Consider the following 23,752-nt stretch of genomic DNA (forward strand, 5'->3'; position numbering starts at 1 on the left):
GGCGGTACAATCGCTCGACTACCACCCATCTACTGGCCCAGCTTCTGTATTCGAGCGGTGTAAGACCGGTACAACCCCGGTTCTCCCCCTAGCTGCGACTAGACCGGTACAACCGGCCCTACCACCGGTACAACCGCTCCCTACCTTCGCGTGCACCTCCAGAAACCGGTACCTGAGCTCCTAGCGGTACAACCGCTCACACATCCGGTACAACCGCCCTGCCTGTGCGCAGTGAGAGGGGTTTCACCCCATGTATCCCCCAACTTACCCCTTAGACTATATATACTTGTCCCTTAGCTCCGTACTAGGGTTAGCAAATATGATAGCTCATTCTTAGGTGAGCTTTGCTCCTACCTCTACTCTTGAGAGAGAGAGAGACTACCACTCCCATGGAGTTCAAGACCTCCATGTGAGAAGATCCGTCTAGGATATCATCAAGACCTCCTCTTGGAGATGAACCTTACCTTGTATCTTTCCCTTTGTTGTTCATGTACCTTGTGATCTTGTGTGTTTGATTGTCTAGTGGATGTGTGATTTGGACTTGTTCTTGAGTGTTTCCCCTTGTGATTTCTCCCTGTTCTTCCCCGTGTTCTTTGTGCTCTTCGAGGGATCCCACTCCAAACGTGAAAGATCGACGCTATAGGGTTCCACCCTACATCATCTTGGTATCATGAGCCACGTTGATCACGTTTTTGGAGCCCCAACCCCTCTTTTTCTAGCTTGATTTTGTTGAGTTCGTCCTAAATCCGAAAATCCCCACCAAAAATAGCCCCCAAATTTTTTTTGTGATTTGTTGGTTTGATGAAATTTTGTTGATTTTGATCTGTGGATTTGCTTGGATTCAAGTGGATCTAGCTTTCCCCCAAGTTTCCCCTCTTCTCATCCACGAAATCCATCCAATTTTGGCCCCGAAATCATCCATTTCCGCCCCAAAATCGTGCCCCGAGTCGATCTGCGAAAAATCCCGACACGAGCGGTACTTCCGCCCCTCCGAGCGGTACTACCGCTGAGTACCTCGAGCGGTACAACCGCCCTCCCAAGCGGTACTACTGCCCCTCCCAGTTTCAGCGTTCCGAGTTTCACCGTTTTGACCATAACTAATTCATCCGGAGTCCGATTTTGACGTTCTTTAGCTCGTTTTGAAGCTATTGACATCCCCCATCCCACAAAACACCAACACAATTTGAATCCATCAAATTTTTGAAAATTTGGCATGTTTGCCTAGGCCATCCACCACAACATCCGCATAACCACCACCAACTTCCGCAACCTAATCCATTTTGATCCATATAGCATTAGTGGTTGCTTGAGTAGTGATTCGAGTCTCCTAAGGTGTTTCGGATACTTAGGGACGGTTGCTTCTTCATCAACCACCACCACCACTTCCACATAACCTTGCCCACAATACACTTCCGACAACCCAACTTAACCCAATTGTTGTTTGAGCTTTTTCAAGTTGTGGCTTGTGTCTCCTAAGGTGTTTAGGCTACTTAGGGACGGCAACTTCAACTTTGACACGTGTATAGTCCATCATCGCACTTCCGCATTTGCCTAGTGCAAAACCACCACCGCTTTCCGCTACCACCATTTTGACATTTGACGTTTGAGATTTTGAGTTCGCGGTTTTTCCGTTTCCTAAGGTGTTTCGGCTACTTAGGGACGAGACTCCATCATCTTGGTTTCTACATCAAGAACACCGCTACTCATCATCGCCAAGGACGGTAACCTCCATATCATCTTGGTATCGTGGTAACTCTCCATTGTATATTCCCCTTGCAAATTGCATTGATAACCCCTAGCCCATTTTGCGTTACTTGCCTATCGAGACTAGCCATTTGAGTATTGCCGGCAACGTTACTTGTGCACATTAGTGATCTACACCATCCATTGCATACATACCATATCATCTTGGTATCATATCATCCATTGTGTCTCAAGTTTGTTCCCGCATATACACAATTGCTATCTTGGTTTGTGCATTGTGCAAAAGTGGCCATAGAAAAAAAAGAGAATAAGCTTTTAAGCAAAGAATAAGAGTGAGCAAAGAGCTTGTAAGCAATAGCCATAGCATCAAAATATATCACATGGTATCATATTTGATCATCTTGGATCATTGTGTAAGAAACATCGGGAACCATACATACATAGCATACTTGGGATAGAAAGTTTATCCATTTTGCATCGTATAGGTTGTGCACAAGTGTCGTATCCGCCTATTGAGCAATCGTGCTAGCGTCTCTCTTGAGTTGTGCAACACGAGCGTTTTCCGTGGATTCCACATTTTGTGCTCATTCCTTGGTTGCACGACCCCATTTATCTATCCGTGTGTGCGTTTCCGTGTGCCATTCTTTGCTATTGGTCTACTTGTTTCACTTGCGAATTTGTGAATCTCTTTCAACATTATTGACTCTTGCTAACATTTTGCATCAAATTTTTGTGCCACTATCCTCACCGAGCTCTACCATAAGCTTTACTTGATAGGTGTGAGTGAACAAGTCCGGTACCAATTCCACTATTCTTTCATTTCACATTGAGTGAAACGGGATACATCCTCAACTTTGGGAAAAGGTAACTTGGTATTGTTTATCTCATTTCCTACTCACCTCTACTCGAGTCTTGTGATGGACAGGCAAGGCATTTCACCTTCGGTCTACAACAACAGCGACGAGTTCGATGCCACGAACAACAACTCCGACGCCAAGATGCAAGCTCAAATGGAGGAGATCAAAGCCCTCATCAAGTCCTACAAGCGATCTTCCTCATCTTCGAGAAGACGCTCAAGAGCACATCCGTCCGAGCTAGCATCTCCGGCAAGATCACATCGGCATCGACACCATCACCACCAAGAACATGAAGGTCAAGAGCTCTACATCAACAACCGCTCAATGACTTCACCATCTTCCTTGGCATCTTCGCCAAGTGACTTCAAGGCATCTTCGCCTACGGACATACGGCATCTTCGCCAACAAGAACCCCAAGACTACGCTCAAGAGAAGCTCCCCAAGCTCAAGTCCGCGACTTCCACAAGCTACTACGACCTCGACATCGACCATGCGATTCCTTTCTATGGGACTCACGAACCCGAGGAGTACCTCGAGTGGGAGCGTTTGATGGACGACTACCTCAAGCTACATCAAGTTCGTCCCGAAGATCAAGTGAAGTGCGCCACAAGAAACTTCCACGACTACACCTTGTCTTGGTGGCTTCACACACCTTCGGAGTACTACGACATGAGTTGGCCCAAGACGAAGAGAGCTTTGCGGCAAGAGTTCGTGCCTCCAACCTACATGGAACAACTTCGACGCCAATTGGAGAACACCATCCAAGGATCTAAGTCCATCGACGCGTACTTCAAGGAAATGAAGATTGCCTTGCGACGAGCCGGCGTGGATGACCCCATTTCGATGAAGTTCCACTTCATGATGGGATTGCACAACGACATCTCCAAGACCATCTTCCTCGAGAACTACAAGTCCATCGACGCCGACTACATTGGTGCTCTCAAGGCGGAACAAGAACTCATGAAGGCCAAGACTTCTCCACCCCAAGCAAACTTCGCGGCGACCAAGCTCTACGACAAGCATGAGGCTAGTACCACCACGATGTCCAACCCCGACAAGCTCCAAGACGATGCTCCCCAGTTCGACTTCACCGCCATCCCTCTTTGTGGCATTGATGGTGCCGAGTCTACCACGACTCTTTTTCAAGATGGTGCGGCAACAAGTACGACTACGGAGACCCTCAAGGACCAAGCTTTGGAGGCAAGCGACAAGGTAGCGATCAAGGATAATGCTTCCATCTTAGGAGGCGAGAGTGATGATGTGCCATCTTCGGCCTTCATCCACGGCGACGATGACGAGATGATCGAGCATGGGATTTTCTGTTCGGTCATGGAGGAGAGTAATGATGTGCCATCTTCGGCCTTCATCCACGGCGAAGACGACGAGATGGTTGAGCATGGGATCTTCCCTTCGACCACGGCGACGTATGATGACTTGAGTGGCTTGTGCCACCATATTGAGAGTGAGAGTGACTTCACCACTAGCCCCATATATGATGTGTTGCCACAAATCCCATGTGAGGAGAGCCACAACCACCACCACTTGAGTGAGATGAGTGACTCCACCATATGTGACTTTGAGTGCACCTACTTTGAGGGAGTGAGTGAACCACCACATAGAGAGAGTGAGATAGTTGATAGGTCTCTTGAGGCCATTTGCATTTCTAACAACTTGACCTCTACCTCTATTGCGTCTTCTCATTTGGTGCTAGGTCCCATTTATGATGACGCACCGATCCTCGACGACTTCGTCCTCCCTTTGGACAAGACGATGGCCATGGTGGAATATGATGCACCCCCCACATGGTTCCATCAAGATGATGATGACCACCATTTGGTCTTTCCCACCTCACCTACACCACTTGAGTGGAATGAAAAAGGTAACATAGGTGACGGTGATGCTCTAGTCCCACTAGTGGACATTCTTGACATTGATTGCTTGCATGATGTTGATCCACCTAGTACCTTGCTTCATTATAGTATGATTTCCCCATGTGATGATTTGCCCTTTATGATGAATATGATGATTCTCATGTGGAGTCTATTAGTTGTGATGCCCTGTTACATAGGATTTCTTGTGACAATTCTTTAGGTCACATCATGTTTGATAATCCGCTTAACTTGTCATATGCTATGCATGAGATATACCATATGTCTTATTTGCAATCTCTTCATAGTGACTATGCATATGCCATTAAAATAAACCCAATTTGCACATATGGCATAGATGACAAGCCCATGGTTATTGGCATTTGTTTTTCTTGTGATGATATTGATATGATACCTTTACATCATTTATCTAATATGCCATGCCATGACCACCTAGCTTCGGATATGCATTGTGTTGGATGTTGTCCATTTTCTCCATATGATATTTCCGCTATTACTCATGAGGAGGCCCCCATAGTTTCCTCATACATGTTAGGAGATTTTGATCCATCCCATCCATTGCATGATCCCAATAATTATGTGCACCATATGTTTCCCATGAATAAACATGCTATTGTTGTGCCATATAATTGCATTCTCAATTTGTGTCCCCATCGTGTAATACACAATAACTATTCTTTCATGATGGATGACATGTTCTTATACCATGCATCAAATTTCTTTGAGCGATGCTTATCTTGTGCTAACTCACACGTGCACATACACATCATGATGGATGATGTATACATTTACCATGCGCACAATTTCTTTGGTTTGTGTCTCTTTTGTGTAGGTACCCATGAATACTTGTCAACCTCGCAATCCCACGAGTTGACAAAACGAGCTCTAGAGAGCAATGAGGACTTGGGATCCCATGGATTGTCTTTCCCACCGCTCTCTTCGCGCAAAGACTTGGCGCATTTCTTCTACATGGCCCTCACTTGGATATGGGTTATCGTTCATTACATATCATATGCCCATCTTGCCATGTTCACTTTGCATGATATGCTCATTCCTATGCCTTTGACATGCACTTGTGACCCATGCTTTGCATTACACATGATGATTGATTCTAGTACTTGTATGTGTATTTGTAAGCTTGGTGGAGATATTGATTGTTCTTGCCATGTTCCTTTTGTGCATCATTCCTATGATGATACTTCCATCTTTCTTTGTGTTCGTGCTTGCGATATGTCATGTGCACTCCCTATTCCTATTATTTGCTCACATGACATGATTGCCATGATTTCCCCTAGTGTGTTGCATCTTGGCTCCACTAATTTACACGACTTGATAACTATGCTTGCTTATGTTGCATCACCAGTGACTCATACTTGCTCATTTCATGCGGTTGATGACAACCATCTATATGCTTTGCACATGATTCATATTGCTTCTTGTCATATATCTCCATGTTTGGCCTCTCTCATGATAGATGATTTGCCATGTATTGAGTGCAACAATGATTCTCTTCTAGCTCATGCGATTGCCCCCATAGCATTCTCGCATATGATTGGAGATTTTGACATAATTCTTGTGATGCATGCTTGCCTTCCTTTGCACCATATGCCTAGTGCCATGAATATAGCCATTGTTACATCATATTACTCATGCGCTTGTTCTTCTAATGGTTATGTGCAAGAGAAGAGAACCAGCATGATGGATGATGTGTTTGTCTACCATGCACATATGTTCTTTGCTTTGTTTTGTGCATGTGTAGGATACTTGGACTTCGTGTCGACTTCCACTTCACGTGAGTTGACCATTCGAGCTCTTGAGAGCGAGCCTCATACATTCTACCACGACTCGCTTCTACACAACATTTCCTACCACTTCGGCATTGTGAAGAATGCACAAGGACACGCTTTCAAGGTGACATCCTTGTTGAGCTTGGATATTGTGGATCATACTTCATGTGTTTCTTGCACCATTTGCACGCATGTTTGAGATATTGCTTGCACCCATGATAACCACATTTCCATGCTTCATGATATATATACCTTGTGTGTTGCATCCAATTCTTGGACTACTTGCTACTATCATATGGTTGGTTGCACCAAGATCATTTCTTCACATATGCCATGTTCCTTTGCTTGTCACATGATTGACTTGCCTGCCTCACACATGATGAACATTTGCTCTTTCTATTGTGTTGAGTGCCACACTATATTCACTACACCCTATGCACATTATGCTTGGATTGTCTTGCACTTGACCCATGTGTTTAGACATCCCATCAATGATTCCTATGCCTACCATCGGCCATTTGTCGAGCGCTTTATGCATGCTTGCTATGACCTTGAGGTGGATGCTTATGCTCTTGTCACACATATTTGCATCTGTACCTCACATTTACATGCTTGTTCCCATGATATTTTTGCTTGTGCTCGATTGATATGCTTACATACCATGTCACAATCCTTTGTCACACCCTATGCTATGCTTGATGACAACACTTGTGTGGTGAATCACCTCTTGAATGCTTGGTTTTGCACTAACGCTAACCACATTTGTTTTTCCAAGTGTTTGTTCTATTTTCTCCTTTTGAAGGAATCACAAGATGGTGCGACCTGGGAGAGTGCCCATTTCGAGCTTCAAGATGACGAGAACTTGGTGATTGACCAATCCTACACGGCGACGCCATCTCTTTCCCATGGTGATTTGGTTTTCGATCCGAGGTTGGATCTTTCCCAAGGGGGAGGGGATGATGCGGAGCATCCTACGGACATCACCATGTCAAGAGTTCATTTGGCAAGTGACACGTGCGACCTCTACTTCTCATACATAAAGGTGAATCTTCTCCTTTACACGTGTTCACTTGACCCCTTCGAGGATGGTATACTACGTGACACTCCACTCGTGTGCATACATAGGTATTGTCGGAACATCATGGACGAGGAGGAGTGCGAGCACAAGTGTACAACTACACCATCCGCGAGTGAGGCATGGAAGAGAAGGAAGAAGAGGAACCGCCCTGACTGGAACGAGCGGTACTACCGCCAACACCAGGCGGCACTACCGCTGAAGGCACACCGGCGGTACAACCGCTCGACTACCACCCATCTACTGGCCCAACTTCTGTATTCGAGCAGTGTAAGACCGGTACAACCCCGGTTCTCCCCCTAGCTGCTACTAGACCGGTACAACCGGCCCTACCACCGTTACAACCGCTCCCTACCTTCGCGTGCACCTCCAGAAATCGGTACCTGAGCTCCTAGCGGTACAACCGCTCACACATCTGGTACAACCACCCTGCCTGTACGCAGTGAGAGGGGTTTCACCCCATGTATCCCCCAACTTACCCCTTAGACTATATATACTTGTCCCTTAGCTCCGTACTAGGGTTAGCAAATATGATAGCTCATTCTTAGGTGAGCTTTGCTCCTACCTCTACTCTTGAGAGAGAGAGAGACTACCACTCCCATGGAGTTCAAGACCTCCATGTGAGAAGATCCGTCTAGGATATCATCAAGACCTCCTCTTGGAGATGAACCTTACCTTGTATCTTTCCCTTTGTTGTTCATGTACCTTGTGATCTTGTGTGTTTGATTGTCTAGTGGATGTGTGATTTGGACTTGTTCTTGAGTGTTTCCCCTTGTGATTTATCCCCGTTCTTCCCCGTGTTCTTTGTGCTCTTCGAGGGATCCCACTCCAAACGTGAAAGACCGACGCTATAGGGTTCCACCCTACATCACATACCTTGAGAGAACACTGAACTTCTGCATGTACTCCTTGACAGTGCTACTTCCTTGCTTCAGGGCTCGGAACTCCCGCTTCTTGATGGCCATGATTCCGGAAGGAATGTGGGCCTTGCGGAATTCTGCCTTGAAGTCACTCCAAGTGATGTTTTGCTCAGAATGCATGGCCTTGAATCCATCCCACCAAGCTCTGGCAGTTCCCCCGAGATAGCGGGCAGCATACGCCACCTTCTCACGGTCCTCAGTGCATCCGACTAGTGCCAGCAGATCATCAATGGTGCGGACCCAGTCGTCTGCATCCAGGGGTTCAGTTGTCTTGATGAAGGTGGGTGGTGCATGCTTCTTGAACTCCACCAACATGGAACGTCCATTGCCGTGTCCCGCCGGCTGGCGATTGACAGCTTGAGCAATCACCTGGAGGGCTGCAGTGTTGACTTGGCGTTCCTCTCAGAAAGCTTGGAGAAGCTGATCCATGTCCATGTTTGGAGGAGGTGGTGGGGGTGGAGTCTGTCCTCGGGCTTGGTCCTGGCTGACTCCTGCTTCAGCAGAACCTCCGGCTTCTTGCTGCTGGGTAGAGGTACCAATACATGTTACAACAGGCATCCTGTTGGAGTGGTCAAGGTCTCATGATTGGGAAAGATGATGAAAGCAATATAGATGGGACGCCTAGTAAGGGGGTTGGTATGGCACTAATTGTTTTCATGCAAGGGCCAAAAGGGCCAAACACATTCATTAAAGTCCAAATGGGTGATGTAGTCGCTTACAAGTTCCCGAAGGAAAGCACGACATCCATCAAACACATCAAAAGCAAACACCACACTACATGGTTTCATATGAACCATTACATGGACTCGACTTTGCATAGGGGTACACGACCTATCCTACCGTAGGGTTACTAACGGGCATATCCAAGTTGTGAATGATGCCTAAGTGGTGGAATGCTCGGTCGTGTAGTCTGGCTCTTCTGGGTCTTCCTCCTCATCATCAGCTTCTTGACTTTCCTCTTCACTTGAAGGGGTGGGGAGTGGAGGAGTTCAACACGGCATTGCTTTGCCGGTGGTGCGAAGAGCTTGCGGTATTCCTTTGCGCTCATGCGGTGTTGCTGTGGTGGTTCTCCATCCTTTGGGGGTCTTCCGCCTCTGTATGTGATTGCGGGTTGTCCAGGGGGAGCACCTTCGTTCTTGATCCTATCCGTCTTCCCTTGTGCTTTAAGAAGAAGTGCCTTGGTCTCATGAAGTTCCTTTCGGAGTTCCATTGATTCCGAGGCCAAGTGTTGTGCCAAACTATCGGCACAAAGGCTGAAGTAGGTCTGGAATCGGAGTGGAATCTAATGGTGGAGCTGGTGCACTGCTCTCATCCTCACCTTCCTTTCGATAAGGCAGGAAGCGGGTTTCCAACTCGTCTGCCATCTCTAGAAGAAGGCCTCGGAGGCGGTTGAGTGCCTTGAGGGTTGCCGTCTCGACGGCAAGAACTAGTGTTGCCATCTGGGGTCCCTCGAAGAACCAGCTTGTTGGAGAATAATTGGCCTTCATGATCACTTCCACATGATACTCCGTATCGGTGTCATTGATCCAATGCTCGTGGTAGGTGAAAATGGGGGCTCGGTGAAACTGGCACTTCTTGAGGCTATCCTCGAGAAGCACGGGAAATACGGTGGTCAGGAAGTCTTCGGGTACGGCAGCCATCTACAAAGGTTTAATGGGAGAGGTCAATAAGGGAAATATATCTTGGGTTGGGTAAGCTTTAGAAAAGAAGAGAAGTTTAGATGGTCTCAAGCTAACTAACGTCCATGCTAACTAAGGCTTCCTACAGTCAGGATGGCTCTGATACCAGCTCTATGGGGACCCCGACTCATAAGTCGAGATCACCGATTGCACGTGTACAGTGATCCTAGAGATCAATGCTCACTGAACACACAGAAGCTAAATAACAAGAGCCTTACATCCTTACATACCGTCTTACACAAATTATGACCATTATGGTAAAATCTTACATTGATAAAGCCTTAAGGGCTGAACATCAAATGAAACACAAGCAGCGGAAATCTTCGTTGATAAGTAGAACCCATGCCATCTTCCTTAACCCTATAGGCATTCTGACTGGGAAATGTCCTAGTTCACATGTTCTTCTCCAAAGAATTCTTCTTCGAACTCCGATTCTTCCATGCCTGGCCAATTAAATAACCAGTGGCAAGCCAATGAGTACTTTGAATGTACTCGCAAGCAACCCATGTTTTGGTCCAAGATGTAACAATACATGATATAGGTAAATTTTTGCAGAAAGCTAGTTTTGAGTGCAATGACATGTTCAACAACTTGTAATACATGCATCAAGAGAATTCAAGTAACCATGAGGACAGGTTATAGGTATCAACATAAATAGAGTGGGCACCAACCCATCTCAATCACGTCCAGTCCTTTGACTTGACCCAAGTAGTTATCCAAACACACACACTGGTTTGTAAACTCTGGACATAGTTTAAGCAGCCCCACCCAACCGTCCTTGACCATGGACACGGCTATTCGAATAGTTTTACACTCTATGGAGGTTGCACACTGTACCCACAAGATACGAGGAACTTCCGTGTCATCCACGACCCGCGACACCTCAAGTACCCGGGGTAAGCACCCGATCACTACCTTTCCCTAGACGACACTAACATGGAGTCCAATCGATTGGTAGTAACCCCCGTGCCTAACATTTCACATCATAAAGTTGTGGATCCTCGCTCCCATATTCATCACATACCACAAGCACGGGGTACCAACGGTGTGTTCGCTGCCCTGTGAAAACAGTCATGGCCGCCCTACCTGGCACGACCCCATCCCGAGAGAGCGCACCAACAACTCTCCCGTCACTAGTAGTGCGGGCTCCAAGCTAGTATCGGTCTAGGTAATCAATAATGCCCTTTCCCATATAAGGGTAGAGTGGTTGCTCATGTAAGGTTGGGACAGTCATCAAATCTTAAATCTAATCCGTTTTCGAAAAAAACTTGCAGACTTGCCTCGGTACACCACTTCATCATCAAGTGGTTACCCATCTTATCATCTCCCTCGGGCATAAGTGGCACCCGACGGGTTTTTTGAAAAAGTCTTTTGAAAATACTTTGTCTCCATCACCATGCATATTCCCGTCCCTTTTTGCGTAGCACTACTTTAGCATCCTATCTACTCCCACCGTCATAACCCTCATAAGAAGGTAGGTTATGCACAATGCAAGTGTCAACGAGGAAGTTCGGTGGCAAACCATCAAGTGGATACCACCTCATCATGATTCCGTTGCAACAACAATATGGTGCTATATGACATGCGTAAAAAGGGTTTCATAGACATGGTCAAAGGGCTGCTTGTCTGGCTCAACAAAGTCTTCTGGGTCTTCAAAGTCTTCTGGTCCAACTCCTTCGTCAGCAACGCAATCTATCGTCGCAAAATAATAAGGGGAAAATAAGGCAATAATAAAACAGAAAAACCAAAGTGCTCATAAAAATGTCAACTCATTTTTGTTAAATACTAGGGTGAAAACTAAGAAGTGGAAAATTGCTAGTTTTGGATTTGGAGTAGCAGAATAGGAGAAATGGATTTACAAATGCATATTTAAATGCTTAAAATCACATTTAAATATTTACAGTGAAGAAAAGGTTGTTGTATTTGAATGAAAGCTGCACCATTAAATAGGTTGCAATATTTTAGGAATTTAGGAATTAGAGTTAATTTATTTGGACATTTATTTTATCCTGTGGAATATTTGGAAAAGTGACAGAAAAAGAAAAGGAAAATGGCCCTGTGCCTACTGGACCAGAACAGCCGTAGGGCAGCAGGCCCAGCCAGAGAGGTGGCCTAGCGCACTGGTGCACGCGCGCGTGCCAGGTTCAAACCTGACGGGCAGGGCCCAGGTGTCAGGATGTGAGGCTGACGAACGGGCCCCACGGCCGTCGTTGTCAACCCTGGGTCAGAGAGGGCGGGGAGCTCACCGGCGGTGATGCGGGGCACGGTGAGCTTGGACAAGGGCAAGGACAGACTCAGCGTCGTGTCGCCGTTCGGGTGGAGGTGTTGGATGTCACCGGAGTTGCCTGGTTTGCCAGCGACGAGGTCTCGCGGCGGAGAAGCTTCGGGCGTCGACAGTTCCGGCCAATTCCGGCAGCTACAGAGAGGGGAAACAAGGGGGAAAGGATCAGAGGGCTGCAGGGGTTCCAGATCGAGGCAGAGGAGGAGCGGGGGAGGCCTATACCTCGCGAACTCCGGCGAGCCGAAGCGGTGGAGCTCGAGCTCGATCTCGAGCTCGGGCGGCTCTGGAGAGGAACTAGGGGTGCAGGGGGAGGGTTTGGTGGTGCAGAGAGCGAGTGGTGAGGAGAGGAGGGCTCGGGGAGGCCTTTAAATAGACGAACGGATGTGAGGATGTGAGGCCCGTGCGCTGGCGAGCTCACGCTCATCGCTGCAGGGCTCGGGGGAAGCAGGCGTGGTGTCTAGGGTGTTCCTAGACGTCGACTACGTCGGGTGAGATAGAGAGAGGGAGTGGGGAGAGGTCAGAGGCACGCGCGTGTGAGCCGCTCCATTGGCGCGCTCGAGCGGCCGGTATTTGCTAGCGCGGAGGCGCGGGAAGGAGGAGAGAGGAGGGGGCCGACCGCGTAGCGTGTTGCGGACGCCGAGGCGCATCGGCAGGCGCGCGGGGGAGGCCCGAGGTGGTCGGAGGCGTCGGGCAGAGGGCGGCTACAATACGGGAGCGCACTTTAGCGCGCTCCAGAGCACCCAAATGGTCGGCATGGCATTTTCTATGCCTTGTGGGCGCGGCCAACCGTGTCCAGTAGCTCAAGGGTGGAGTAAAGAAGTAGGGGGAGGCATTGGATGCTCTGCATGGCCGCTGGGGTGAGGAGAGAGGTGAGGAAGAGGGAGAAATGGGCTGTCGAGAGAGAGAAAGTGGGGTTTTACCCATCCAATAATTGAGTTGTGGACTTGCCATTGTTACTGGAGGTGAAAGGGGTATAGGAGGAGCTGCGGTAAAAAGTTGAGCTCAAGGAGAATAGTTTTAATGGTCAAAATGGGGATTTTTGAAAAGTGGCAGAAGGTGTTTGATAAAGGTTTTGGCAATCAAATGATTTCCAGTTACCATGAGACTCCACAGGGTGAAATGACACATATAATTAGGGTCTTCCACCAATTTGGAGCTTATTTGAGCAAAGTTGCCAATGCAACTTTTGTAAACCCTAGAAATTAGCAGAAATGGACTTGTGTAGATCTAGTTGAGCATGACACTTCTCCTTGTTGCACTACTTGGTGTAGTGGCCTCATTTGGGCATGTGAACATGCTCACAAAAGTTGGGGTTAAGGGGAGAAAGTTGGTGGCACAAACTTGTTCAAATATGATTCTGGTCAGAGAGGGTTTTGGGGCATTTTGGTGAACCAAAATGACTTTAATTGACATGAGGCTTTGCAAGGTGATCACAATATGCATTTGTGACTTGCTGGATTTTCCTTGGATTTTTTTGAAAATATGTCCTGTAGAAATATTTCAAATCCTTGAAATGGGCAGAAATGGTTTTGGGAGGTTTTGTCCAATATTTTGAACATGACCATGTGTTGAAACTCTTATATATGGAAAATATATGTTCACTGAGTTTCCCTGATTTGTGTCAAATATTGTTGAAACAATAAAATAATTTTTTCCCTATTAAAGACCATTTATGGCCTTAAGAAAAAGCTTTTAAAAAAATAGAAAAATAACTTTTAAAATTATATTTTTGTGGCTTATGGGAGTCCTACATCTAATAGGATTCAAATATACTTTTTGAAATATTTTTCATACCCCAAATCAAGCACATGCAGTGTAATCCTCAATTCAGGGTTTTTTGGAAAAGTAATTTTAGAAAATACTTTTTGGCCAAATTATTTTTGTAAGAAAAATACTATATTGCACTTAGTCCTGGCCATCTCAGGCCCAGCCTTGTCGGCCCACCCAGGCCCGGCCCTAAAATCCAGGGCCTAGGCCTGATGGGCTTGCCCGTGGGCCGGGCTTGGGCCTAAGTTTTGAGCCCACCAGCAGGGCCTGGACGGGCTTGGGCTTTGCATATTGGCATTTTAAGGAAGAGGCCCGGCCCACGGCCCTAAGCCCTAAGGGCTTTTCAAGGCTTTTCACTAGATGGGCCGGGCTTGGGCTTGAAAAGTAGGCCCAATGGTAGGGCCTGGGAGGGCCTGGGCCTCAGTTTTCTGCTGTGGGCTTTTTCAGGCCCGGCCCAAGCCCGGCCCGGCCCGGCCCATGGCCAGATATAATTGCACTATACACATGGCATGATCATTGAGCAGAAGTTTGGGGCAAGGAGATGAAGTATATAAGGTGGAGTTGTGTTGACTTTAAAGAGCACTTGAAAATCACAGAGAGAAAACCAACTCCAAAAGCCAAATAATGCAAAAGTTTTTGTTGGTCCAAATTTTCATGATTTAATAACGCAAATGAAATGTTACAAAATACAGGGTGTGACATTAAGCTAGGATTGGAATATGATCATGTAGCCTCCAATGGCTTCGGCATTGCGCTGATCAAGAGGGTACCGACAACTATGTTCTCTTTGGTTCGAATACGACCTATGTTTGAACAGGAAGCCCCCTAATGACCTTGAGAATTTTTTAACGACTCTGATTCGAATACGATCAAAGTCGGTCCCCAAAAGGGGTTGAGCTATGATTCAAATACGATCAAGAAGCCCCCTAGTGAGCTCGGCAGTGTGCCAATCAAAAGGGTACCAACAGCTATGTTCTCTTTGGTTCGAATATGACCTATGTTTGAACAGGAAGCCCCCTAGTGATCATAAATTTTAATGGCGAGATTCAAATACAATCGTAAGCCGGATCAAGCGGGTTAGCTGGATCGAATACGATCAGCCCCCAAGTGATCACGTTAGATGGAAATAATAACAATGACGCATTTACCTTTGAGGGGAAAAGGGCAGAGGTCTTGCTTTATTATTTATCATAACAAATACATTGTCAAAATATGTCTATCATGAGAACCGGTGGCTCAAGTGTAGTAAGGCCGAAGATGAGCGATATTCCACGGCCGGCGGGTCTCCTCCTCCGACTTACGTGAGTCTTTGTGCTCTCGAACATCGATAAGGTAGTATGACCCATTGTTCAGGTTCCTGCTGACCACAAAAGGCCCTTCCCAAGGTGAGGATAACTTGTGTGCATCAGTTTGATCCTGGATGAGCCGGAGCACCAAATCTCCTTCCTGAAAAGTTCTGGTCTTAACCCAGCGGCTATGGTAACAGCGCAGGCCCTATTGGTAAATCGCCAAGCAAGTTGCTGCCAAGTCACGCTTTTTATCTAACAGATCCAGGGCATCCTGACACGCCTACTCATTGTGCGCTTCAACATAAGCCGCCACGCGGGGCAAGTCATGACGGATGTCACTAGGGAGAACCGCCTTGGCTCCATAGACCATGAAAAAAGGCGTATAACCCGTAGATCTGCTGGGAATAGTGTTGATGCTCCATAACACAGAGGGTAACTCCTCAATCGAACAACCCGGTGTCTGATGCAAGGGGACCAAAAGCCGGGTCTTGATGCCTTTTAGGATCTCCTGATTGGCTCTCTCAGCTTGACCATTGGATTGGGGGTGAGCCACTGATGAAACATCAAGCCGAATATGCTCACGTTGACAAAATTCTTCCATGGCGCCTTTAAATGGATTAGTGCCATTGTCAGTTATAATGCTGTGTGGGAAGCCAAAGTGAAATATCACCTTTTTCATGAACTGAACTGCCGTATCTGCATCACACTTACTAACTGGCTCTGCCTCAACCCACTTTGTAAATTTATCAACCGCCACCAGAAGGTGGGTATTTTTATCTTTGGACCTTTTGAAAGGCCCAACCATGTCAAGCCCCCAGACTGCAAATGGCAATTTATTGGAATCATCCTCAACTCTTGAGCCAGCAAGTGAGTCCATCTTGAGAACTTCTGACAACCGTCACATTTACTGACCAAGTCCTCTGCATCGGCATGAGCTGTCAGCCAATAGAATCCATGACGGAACGCCTTGGCCACAAGGGATTTTGACCCGGCGTGATGGCCGCAATCCCCTTCATGAATCTCACGTAAAATTTCCTGGCCTTCTTCAGGGGAGACATAATGCTGAAACGCCCCTGTAACACTGCGATGATGCAACTCACCATTGACAATTGTCATTGACTTAGATTGCCAGGTTATCTGCCTGGCCAAGGTCTCATCCTCAGGCAACTCGCCCCGGGTCATGTAAGCCAAATATGGCACTGTCCAATCTGGGATGACGTGAAGAGCCGCCACCAATTATGCTTCCGGGTCAGGAACAGCCAAATCTTCCTCTGTAGGTAACTTGACAGAAGGGTTATGCAGAATATCCAAGAAAGCATTAGGCGGCGTCGGCTTACGCTGAGAGCCCAGCTGGTTAAGGCATCAGCCGCCTCGTTCTTTCTGCGGTCAATGTGCTCCACTTGGTAACCCTTGAAGTGTCCCGCAATGGCGTCAACTTCATGGTGATAAGCCGCCTTGAGAGAATCCTTGGAATCCCACTTGCCTGATACTTGTTGAGCCACCAAATCTGAGTCGCCAAAACACCTTACCCGGCTTAAGCTCTTCTCCTTAGCCATCTGAAGACCATGGAGTTAGGGCTCATACTCAGCCGCATTGTTAGTACAGGGAAACATCAACCATAGCACATAACAAAATTTGTCACCTCGAGGGGAAGCTAACACAACTCCAGCCACCGAGCCCTCCAATTGCCTGGACCTGTCAAAATGAATAGTCCAATATGTGTTATCCGGCTTTTCTTCAGGCATCTGCAGCTTTGTCCAATCGTTGAAGAAATCTACGAGTGCTTGAGATTTGATGGCAGTGCGTGGCACATACTTTAAACCATGAGGACCAAATTCAATGGCCCACTTGGTGACTCATCCTGTGGCCTCTCTATTTTGAATGATATCTCCCAAAGGAGCAGAACTAACCACACTGATAGGGTGTCCCAGGAAATACTGCTTAAGTTTATGGCTTGCCATGAACACCCCATAAACGAGCTTCTGCCAATGTGGATACCGTTGTTTGGACTCAATAAGTACCTCACTGATATAGTAAACCGGCCGCTGAACTAGATGTTCCTTGCTAGCCTCCCCGCCTTCCACTATAATAGCCACGCTGACGGCACGCGTGTTAGCAGCCACATATAACAATAAAGGCTCCTTATCAATGGGAGTAGCAAGAACCAGCGGCCCAGCTAGCTGTCGGCGGCGTCACTCCAGACGAAGTCATCTGTCTTCTTCATCATTTGATATAGTGCTATGGCCTTCTCACCTAACCGGCTTATGAACCAGCTTAAAGCAGCAATACGACCTGCCAAACGCTGAACATCATTGATACACACCGGTTTAGCCAGAGAGGTGATTGCCTTGATCTTCTCCAGGTTAGCCTCCATGCCCCTGTTAGAAACCAGAAAACCCAAAAGCTTGCCTGTAGGCACACCAAAAACGCATTTGGCAGGGTTAAGCATCATCTTGTAGACCCAGAGATTATCAAAGGTCTCTTTCAGATTGTCTATCCAGGTCTCCTTCTCTCAGGATTTCACCACAATGTCGTCCACATAAGCATGAACATTGCGTCCAATTTAATTATGAAGACAATTCCGCACACACCGCTGGTAAGTCGCCTAGGCACTGTTGAAAGGCATGGATACATAGCAGAAGGCTCCAAACGGAGTGATGAACGACATCTTCTCCTTGTCCTTAATTGCCATCTTGATTTGATGATAACCAGAGTAAGCATCCAAAAAGCTCAAACACTCACAATCCGCTGTAGCATCAATGATTTGATCAATACGAGGGAGAGCAAAGGGGTCAGCTGGACAAGCCTTGTTTAGGTTCGTGTAATCCACACACATACGCCAAGTGCCATTCTTCTTAAGCACTAGCACCAGGTTAGCTAACCACTCTAGATGGAAAACTTCAATGATGAACCCAGCCTCCAAGAGCCGGGCTACTTCCTCACCAATGGCTTTACGCCTCTCCTCATTGAACCGCTGAAGAAACTGCTTGACCGGCTTAAACTTTGGATCAATATTAAGAGTGTGCTTGGCGAGTTCTCTCGGTACACCTGGCATGTCAGAAGGCTTCCATGCAAAGATGTCCCGGTTCTCACGGTTGAACTCGATGAGCGCGCTTTCCTATTTGGGATCCAAATTAGCACTGATACTAAACTGCTTAGATGAGTCGCCTGGAACAAAGTCAACAATCTTAGTATCACTGGACGACTTAAACTTCATGACCGGCTCATGCTCTATGGTTGGCTTTTTCAAAGCCGTCATATCTGCCGGGTCAACATTATCCTTGTAGAATTTTAACTATTCTGTTGCACAGACCAACTCAGCATAAGCCGCGTCGCCCTCCTCACATTCCAAGGCTATCTTCCTGCTCCCATGCACTGTGACGGTACCCTTATGACCTGGCATCTTGAGCTGTAGATACACATAACATGGCTGTGCCATGAACTTGGCGTAAGGCAGCCGCCCGAATAGAGCATGATACGGCTTCTGATCTTCACCACCTCAAAAGTCGATTTCTCGGCCCTGGAGTCATATTCATCTCCAAAGGCTACCTCTAGTTCGATCTTACCAACTGGATACGCCGACTTACCAGGCACCACGCTGTGGAAAACAGTGTTGGACTGCTTAAGGCTTTTATCAGTTAACCCCATGCGACGGAAGGTCCCATAATAGAGGATGTTGATACTGCTGCCTCCATCCATGAGTACTTTAGTGAATTATATCCACCAACCTGAGGGGCCACCACCAAGGCCAGGTGACCCGAATTATCAACCCGAGGAGGTTGATCTTCCCTACACCATAGAATAGGCTGCTCAGACCATCTTAAATAACGAGGAACTGCCGGCTCAACAGCATTTACAGCCCTCTTATGAAGCTTCTGGTCTCGTTTGCACAAACTGGTGGTGAACACATGGTATTGTCCACTATTCAGCTGCTTTGGATGGCTTTGGTATCCACCCTGCTGCTGTTGCTCCTGACCACCCTGGCCAGATTGTTGGTTAAAACCACCTTGGTTACATTGAGAATTTTGAAAATTGGAATTTGAACCGCCATTCGGGCCATGAAAGCCGCCACCACCTGAGCCACCGCCCTGCCCATTATTACCGTCGAACATGTTGGAATTCTTGAAAGCCTTCATGATCGTACAGTCCTTCTATAGATTAGTAGGTGGCTTCTGCTGAGTGTCGTGCCTCAGACAGGGCTGATTCAGTAACTGTTCAAGCGTGGGGCCTGACCCGCCAGACCAGGGAGGTGCTCTCCCCTTACGTCGTTGGTTATTGCCCTGCGCATTAGTGTTAGCCAAAACTCCAAACTACAATCAGCCTTACGTTTATTACCTCCTTGATTTGCCGAGTTATGCTGAGGGCCCTTGCTGTTGCCATTCTTCTTTCCCTTCCCTGTCTTTTCATCATCAGACTCGGGATCCTTGGTACTATCAGAGTCGGCATACTTGACCAGAGCCGCCATCAGCATACCCATATTGTTACAATCTCGCTCGAGCCGCCCTAGCTTCATCTCAGAGGCAAAAAACGGCAATTTTTCTCCAACATTAAGACTGTAGAGCCAGCGTCCATCTTATCAGACGAATGTATTGTGGCTTTAACCCGGCGCACCCAATGGTTCGTGGACTCGCCCTTCTCCTGCTTGCAACTCGTCAAATCCACAATTGACATGGGCTGCTTGCATGTATCCTTGCAGTTCAGAATGAACCGGGCTTTCAACTCCGCCCATGAACTGATTGGATTAGGCGGCAGGCTTTTCAACCTAGTGCGGGCGGTCCCATCCAACATCATGGTGAAGTACTTGGCCATCGCAGCATCACTGACCTCTAGTAACTCCATAGCCATCTCGTAACTTTCGATCCATGCCCCGGCTGCATGTCGGCCGTATAATTAGGCACCTTCCTAGGTCCCTTGAAATCCTTGGGCAAACGCTCATTACTTAGAGCCGGCACCAGATAGGGGACACCTCCGTTCCTGGTGGCCACACCTGCCTCAACGGAAGTCGTCGGATAAACCGGATAAGGTAGGTAAGCCGTCAGCTGAGCTGCCTGCTCAGCCGCCTGCTCAGCTGCCTGCTCAGTCTCTTGACGTATTTTGTCTTGATCCACCAAGTTAAAGGCTCCATTGCACGCTGGGTCATGCCCACCTAGCTGGTTACAACGCCGGACATTGCTTGAAACGACCGCTGAGTCCATGTGCCTGCTATAACTCAAGCTTCGGCTCGGACGAGGGGTTGAATGAATCATGTCGCGGTTGTATGAGTACACCTCCTGTTGTGCTAAGGCCGTTTGAAGAAGTTCTCTGACCCGACAGGTTTCAACCGCTGCCGCAATCATGTTCTCCAACGGGTTAGAATAATGACCCGGTGGCGTCGGTACATATTGAGGTGGTGCAGTATTCACACGGGTGGGGGGGGGGCATCACCTGTGGCTGAACCGGCGTCCCAAGCCCGCGTGTCACAATCCGGCGGGTTACTGGGCCCGGCACCGGGTGTATGGAAGAGTTTTCGAGGATCATAAACCAGAGGGAGCCGAGACTGGGTCTTCTGATATCTTCTCCTCATGTCCTCATTAGAAGCGTTCTGATCCTGCGTGAGCTGGAAAGGCTCCGCAAGAATCCGCTGAGCCTGAGCATCCAGATCCGCCCGCTCTGCGGTCATCCTGACATCTTCTACTGCCAGATCCTCCTTTGCCTGCACTATGTCCAGCTTTAACCATGCCACTTCCGCATCGTGTTGAGCTTGATCCGCCGGGTTGACCACGACAGTTAACAAAGCGGTCATCTTGTCCGTAAGATCCAACAGCACCTGAGCCGACGAGCGCGCAGGGCCTCCTACCCTGGCTTCTGCTGACCCGGAGGTTATTGCTACTGCAGTTGCGGAGTCTTGAATAGGCTGTGTGTCGGCCATGAAGATTCCGACCTTGCTCGGCGGCTCAAGGAAATTCGGAATACTGCTGCCATCAGAACAGCCCCCAAGCCCGCCGTATTGCAGTTGATACAACCAATCTGTCTCGCCTGTGGACGACCCACCATCAGAATAGATGGCCGTCTCACTGCAAGATGTAGATCCTTCAGAGAACCCTCCATGGATGCATCCCATGAAGGCACGCTTCACAGCAGGCAGAGCCCGGGCGGGTCTCGAACGCTGAGCAGTCTCGACGAGGTCGGTGCAGATGTCCGGCTCAGGGCCCGGCTCGCCGATCTTGCCGATGAAGACGTGGATTCTACCGAAGGGGACCCGGTACACGTACTCAATTGAGCCGGCGTCTGGGCCCCAGCCTGCGTCGTTGATTTAGAGCTTGCCGTGACGACTCTTGGTCATTCGGCCCACAGCATATCCCTTGAGCCCTTCGAAGCTGCCCTTCAAGAACTCAAATCCACTCTATGCTGGCCCCACGGTGGGCGCCAACTATCGTGGAATTGTCATGGCAGATGTCCTAGTGAAAGGACTTAGTCGTGGAGCCATCACAACTAGGAAGCTTAAAGGGGTTAATCGGGACAAAGGATACGAGGTTTATACTAGTTCGGCCCCTTGCGGTGAAGGTAAAAGCCTACGATCCAGTTTTGAGTGGGATTACTTATGTCTCGATAACGAGGGAGCGAATCGCTTGACCTAGCTCTCGAGTTGATGTTACTTGTCCTGAACCGCCGCCGGGTCGTCCCTTTATATACAGAGGTTGACGCCCAGCGGCTTACAGAGTCACGGCCGCTTCATAAACATTGTCCGGCTCGGCCTCTTAACTATTCTTGCCTTGCAATACAAGTCACGCACATATGGCGGTTTATCACTACGGGCCTTAAGCCGCCTCTAGGCTTTGGACCCTTAACTGAACCGCCATCTCTACCCTGGGTCTTGGGCTTCATGAATATTTGTAAGTATAACCCGGCCCCTCCTGGGCGGGTCATACCAATAGTTATATCCCCAACATGTAGTAAATGCATTCTAAAGACTACTTCCATGTCCATTTCCTAATTCTCCCCCTGCCCACTGTTTCACAGGTTAGGCTTGGTGCGAGTGGAGATTGGCTTGCATATGTACGGGAGGATACCAACATCAATTTGCACAACATTTACAATGGTGACACCGTTCCCGTAGAACCTTTGTCCAACATTGGGATCAGCCATGCAACAGGCCACCACATGGATTGGTACGATGGAACCACGGTGAGATTGAATAAGATAGCATGAACCTTGCACATGGCGGTCAAAGGCGGACCATGTTGTCTGCGGCCGATTTGTTGCCGTACGAGTACGAAGACGCGGTGCTCCTTTCTAACTGCATCTTCGCGGTGACAAACAAGGGGACTTATTTTGTATGGGACACATCCTACGATATACTCCCTCTCTCCCAATTTATTTTTTTTGAATCTTTTCATTTTATAAGTTTCAAATTCAAATTTAGAGCTCCCCATCACATGTTGAGATTACAATGTTCATTAAATTGTTACATGCATGTATAGTAAAGAAACAAATATCGAGTTTGGCATGAGTTCATGTAGCGGTAGCACCCCAAGGCCTAGTGTAGGAGTTACATTTCCCTCTTCAGCGCCTTACTACACCTGCCTTTTAGTCAATAACATGTGGACCCGATAGGTGACTGGTCCACATGTAATGCTCCTAAAGACAGAGGGGCAGTGGGGCCAAGAGGGGTGAGCCACAGGTCGGGGGACATGTGGTGTCATGGGTTCAAGAGGCGTCGTGGAAATCGCGTGTGGCTGTGGTAAAAACTTGATGCTTGCCTCATTTCAGGTGGCCCACATGTTATGCACACAAAGGTAGAGGGGCAGTGCAGCCGAGAAGGGTGAGGCGCACGTCGGGGGACGTGGTGCCGTGGGTTGGAGCGGCGTCTGGGAATCGCGAGTGGCAGTGGATGAAATGTGATGGTCGCCGTAGTTGCTTCCATGGACAAGCTGTCATGTCTACGGACACATGCATTGCATACCGATCACTGGAAGGAGTAGTAGAGAAAGCTATATATGCGGATAGATAGTTCCTTATAGTCAAGCGGACCCACGCTACTACTTTGTTCCAAATACATGCACACCATCTAAATAGTCCATCTATATCAAATATACACCGAGAGGGAATAATGTTTTTTACAAGAGAGGAAATATTTCATCCATCCATAATGCCCTCCTGCTGGTGCAGCCTTTTCTTCTTCTTCTTCTTCTTCTTCTTCTTCTTCTTCTCCTTCTTCTTCTTCTTCTTCTTCTTCTTCTTCTTCTTCTTCTTCTTATTCTTATTCTTCTTCCTGTTCTCATTTTCTGTGGGAGAGGGCTTCACAACAAGCTCTTTGGACCTTGCAGCTATCTCGAAACTCACACGGGCATCGAGGGCAGCATATTTTATCCACTTGTACGTCAAGGGATAATTCTCCCATCCAGATAACCTTAGTGCCACCATCTCGTCACCCTTCTGAAGATTTGTACCGAGCACAAAATTTGCTACGTCGAGTAGGGATGGTGTCTGTTTATCACAATCTTCTACAGGAATTTTGATTCTGG

Source organism: Triticum aestivum, chromosome 6B (assembly GCF_018294505.1).
Source record: "Triticum aestivum cultivar Chinese Spring chromosome 6B, IWGSC CS RefSeq v2.1, whole genome shotgun sequence".
NCBI lineage: Eukaryota > Viridiplantae > Streptophyta > Magnoliopsida > Poales > Poaceae > Triticum > Triticum aestivum.